Source organism: Vulpes vulpes, chromosome 6 (assembly GCF_048418805.1).
Source record: "Vulpes vulpes isolate BD-2025 chromosome 6, VulVul3, whole genome shotgun sequence".
In the NCBI taxonomy this organism is placed as follows: Eukaryota; Metazoa; Chordata; class Mammalia; order Carnivora; family Canidae; genus Vulpes; species Vulpes vulpes.
The window spans coordinates 126,539,583-126,544,941 of NC_132785.1; positions in this window are offsets into that span (position 1 = coordinate 126,539,583).

The window sequence follows — 5,359 nt, forward strand, 5'->3', positions numbered from 1 at the left end:
TCAGCACAGCTGACCAGGCCCCCCTACAACAAGAAGGAGCCAAGCCTGGGCCCTCCGGCATAAACCACCTGGCTACCCCTGTCCCCAGTCCCTGTGCTCCTGCCAGCGGGGAGGGAGGTCCCCCTCCCCCAGGCTCCCTGGCTAACCAGGAGCCCCCCACGAACTGAATGAACATCAGCTCTCAGTGAGAGCTTGTTGACTGTGTGACTTGGACAGGCAACAATCATAGCCATGACAGCACTCATTGGAACATTGCTGCTCTTCACCTCTTAGGATGTCCTGGCAAAGGTCAGGACTCAATGGTCAACACAGTCATCGCGGCACTGGCACCCTGGGCAACAACTGGCCCCATCTGTACGTGGATTATACACACTGTAGAGCCATTGACTGAGGGTAAAGGACTAGAATCTCTTGTCCAAGAGATAGCCCAAAACTGTCTCCCCATATCCTAAGGCCACAAAGCAAGGCCTGGCCAGCCCACTCCTACCCCTCTGGAGCTACAGACAGGACTGGTAGTAACCAGGGACACACTTCACTTCTCAGGATACACAGTACTGGGCTCCTAGAAAAGGGACTCACTCGAACTCTTATGTCCCTGATGGGCGTCAGAGAGATTTAGCTCAGAGACATAATGGTTTCCTCAAAAATCTTCTTTTCAAATTCCGCTCCAGCACATGGACCCCAAACAGGGCCTCTTTCTTGCCTCAGGCCTTAATATCTCTTCATTCAAATCCTTGGCTAACTCAAAACTCAATGTCAAGTTTAAAAATGTCCTACACTCCCTTTCCTACACTTAAAGGGGGATTTGTCTCCCTTCCATGGTCATAAAGACTTATTATATACTATATGTAGGCCTCTGATAATGTCTCCCCCATTTTTATAAATTTCCAATCTTGCCCCCCTCCCAAAGGACTGGAGGCCAGAGGGAGGGCACCTATTCTCCTAGGACCTGTTAATCAGAGATTGTCCCCTGGGCCAGGCAGCTGCTCATCTGCTAGAGGGTCCATCCAAAGCTAAACTTACACACACACACACACACACACACACACACACGAAATACACACAAAACCTGTCAAGTGCAACCACACACCATTCTGTCGACTACCGATCTCAGTACCTGTCTGTCTGGAAGATTTCATTGGTTCATAAGCGAAGGCCCCAACGCTCCAAGTGAGCCATTGTTACAACCAGGCATCCAGTTTGCCTAATACAAGCCCTACAACCCAAAGACCTCGCCACTTTGCCATCTCCAACCAAACCAACAACTGTACCAAAGGACTCGGACTCATCGGGCAGATCAGAGGCCCTGTCTACAGGCTCACGCTGGAGCCCCAGCTCAGCCTTGTCACAACACCACGGAGCCACAAGAATGGCACCCACATCTCCCTGAGTGGGGATCTGTTTGGAAAGCACACCCGGGCCCCCATTTCAGATGACATCTCCATGGCCCGGGAGCTGGCTGCTGGAGACCCCTGGGACAAGTTCACTCCAACACACACCTCTGCCCCAGCAACTCCCACAGACTGCCTCTGCTAAGGCACGAAGTGGACACAGACCCTGACTGCTTTTCTTCCTTTGGGATTAGGGGTCCTACTATGTTTCTGAGTTTGCTGTCTGCTTAGCCAGGATCCCGGTTGACTCCTTGCTCTCTGTGGAAACATACACACCTACACGTATGTGTCAACACTCCACGCCCAAAGGGAGATCTAACCAAGGTCACTACTATCTGGGCCACTCAACAATTAATGGAGGTATTGCTTTCCCCCAGGGGCACCTGCCTCATACCAGTGAACCCTGTGACCCCCTTGGGGAGAGGACTGCCCACTCCCGGTGCCTTTCTTTCCCTACTAACCCCGCCAGCTTTCCACGAAGCCTTGAGGTTCCCACCATGACTACAACTGCGCTTCCCCTGGTTACGCACAACACCACGACTCTTCACACAGACTTTACTAAACTAACAGTTCATACTCCCAATAGTGTAACCTAGACCTGCCAGCTTGACCCCCCAAAACACACCAAGGTAGTATTATTGAAAGAAAACAAAACAAACAAACAACTATATATATGCACACTTTTAACAATCTACAACCCCACCAAGATATTGTTAGAAACCCTGGGAATTTCAGATCAACTTTCTAGGTCGGGGCCATATAAATGAGAAACTTAGGTTTGGCCAGCCCAGAAGGGCCCCTAATATTTCCACTTGTGTCACTCCTTTCTATTCTTATATAATTTTTTTCTGTGCTTTTCAGGAAACCTTACACCCTACTCTCCACAAATCCCCTTATCATCACCACAGAGATTCCTTAACATGATGTCAAAGCATCAGAGTGCCAACTGTATTAATCATGACTTTTTCTTCTCTGTAATTCTCATGTTGTGCTATCTTGTTGACCATGAAGAGATTGCTGTTCCCACGGCCAGTTCCTAGAAATAATGATGAGCTTGGAAGTTTGCCTTCACACGCAGGTTTATCAATCCAGAGCCCATGCACCACAGTAGGAAGGAATAACAAAGTTGGAGGACACATATGACTAGATTTCTAGACTTGACTATAAGACAATGTGTCCCTGGTGAAAGAACAGACACATAGATCATTGGAACAGAGTAGAAAGCCAGAAATAGACTCATACTCATGAAGCCAACTGATCTTTGACAACAGAGCAATTCAGTGGAGAAAGGAGAGTCTCCTCAGAAAGTGGTGCTGGAACCATTGGACGTCCATATGCACAAGAAAAAAATGAACCCAGACCAGACCTCACACTTAAAACTTTTTTTTTAAAGATTTTGTTTATTTATTCATAGAGACACACACACACACAGAGAGAGAGAGGCAGGAACACAGGCAGAGAGAGAAGCAGGATCCATGTAGGAAGCCTGACATGGGACTCGATCCCGGGTCTCCAGGATCACACCCCAGGCTGCAGGCAGCGCTGAACAGCTGAGCCACCAGGGCTGCCCTTACACTTAAAACTTAATCAAATTTGGGGCGCCTGGCTGGCTCAGGTGGACCGAGCGACTCTTGATCTCAGCGTTGTAGGTTCCAGCCTCACATTGGGTGTAGAGATTACTTAAAAATAAGATCTTAAAATTTTTTAAATATTTTATTTATTTATTCATGAGAAACACAGAGGAGAGGAGAGAGAGAGAGAGGCAGAGACACAGGCAGAGGGAGAAGCAGGCTCCATGTGGGGAGCCCGATGCGGGACTCGATCCCGGGTCTCCAGGATCATGCCCTGAGCTGAAGGCAGCGCTAAACCTCTGAGCCAGCCGGAGCTGCCCTAGATCTTAAAAAATTTTTACTCAAAATGGATCTCAGACATAAATATAAAATGCAAAATGACAAAACTTCTTAAGGAACACATAGAAAAACCTACATAACATTGGGTTTGGTGTTGAGACTTTAAATATAACACCAATGGTACAACCCATGAAAGAGAAAAAATATATATAGTTTCAATTTTATTAAATGTATAACTTTTGGGATCCCTGGGTGGCTCAGCGGTTTAGCGCCTGCCTTTGGCCCCGGGTGTGATCCTGGAGTCCCGGGATCGAGTCCCACGTCGGGCTCCCTGCATGGAGCCTGCTTCTCCCTCCTCCTGTGTCTCTGCCTCTCTCTCTCTCAATCTATCATAAATAAATAAATAAATGTCTAAAAAATAAATAAATGTATAACTTTGGTTCTGTGAAAGATAATGTCGTAAGAACATGAAGATAAGCCACAGACTGGGAGAAGATATTCACAAAACACAAGTCTGATGAAGGACTTGAATCCAAAATACATAAACAAATTTTATGAGTTAACAGTAGAAAACAAATAACCCAATCAGCAAATGCGCAAAAGACCTGAACAGACACCTCCCCTCAGGACATACAGGTGATGATGGGCACAGGAAAAGATGCTCAGGATCATTTGTCATTAGGGAAATGCAAATTAGAGCAATAATGATATATTACAACACACTTACGAGAATGGATAAAATTCACAACACTGACAACACCAAGTTCTGCAGAGGATGTGAAGCTGCAGGGACTCCCATTCATCGTTGGTGGGGATGCAGGATGGCGCAGCCACTTTGGAAGACAGTGTGACAGATTCTTCTTTTTTTTAATTAAATTATTTATTTATTTATTTGAGAGGGTAGGGGCAGAGGAAGAGGGAGATAGTGTCCCAAGCCAACTCTACAATGAGTGCAGAACCTGACATAGGGCTCGATGTCATGACCCTGAGATTATGACCTGAGCTGAAACCAAGAGTCGGATGCTTAACCAACCACACCACCCAGGTGCCCCAAGTGTGGTGACTTCTTAGAAAATTAAACATGATCTTACCATGCGATCCAGCAGTTGCGCTCCGTGTTTACCTAATCGATGTGAAAACCTACATGTGAAAGTTTACAGCAGCTTTATTTCCAGTTACCTAAAACCTGAAGCAACTGAGGTGCCCTTCAATAGGCGAATGGATAAATCCATCCAGACAAGGAAATATCAATCAGAGATAAAAGGAAATGAGGGAGGGGCACCTGATTGGCTTGGTGGGAGGAGCATGCAACTCTTGATCTCTGGGTCATGGGTTGGAACCCCATGTTGGGTGTAGAGATTACTAAAAAAAAAAACTTTAAAAAAGGAAATGAGCTAACAAGTAACTAAGTGACATGAAGGAATCCTTAACGCAAACTGCTAAGGGCAAGAAGCCAGTCTGGAAACACTATAGACTATGATTCCCATTATATAACATTCTGGAAAAGGTAAAACTATAGAGGCTATAAATAGGACAGAGGTTGCCAGGGCTGCTGGGGGTGATGAGGGTTGAACAGGAGCAGCACAAGGAAATTTTTAGGGAGGTGAAATCTTAGTGTAGGATCCTGAGACAGTGCTAGAAGACGTTTGTCAAAACTCATAGAACTTGATATCGCAAAGCAAACCGTGACGTACACACCATTTTATAAAACCATTTGCGAGTCAGGAATCCCAGGAAAGAGGGTGCCTGGGTGGCTCAGTTTGTTAAGCGTCTGCCTTCAGCTCAGGTCATGATCCCAGGGTCCTGGGATCAAGCCCCACATGGGGCTCTCTGCTTAGCAGGGAGGCTTCTTCGCCCTCTCCTTCTGCCTGCCACCCTGCCTACTTGTTCCTTCTCTCTCTCTCTCTCTCTCTTCAAATAAATAAATAAATATAAATTTTAAAAATAATAAAAAATAAATATGTTTAGTTTAACTTAGATACAGATGGTTACTTGTAGAAATAATTACAGATGTGAATACACAGAGGTTAGAATATATCCATATATTTCCTTGCTTTGTCAGCTGACAGCACCCAGAAGCAAGGACATCCCAGTAACTTTCATCACATGTGATCTCGA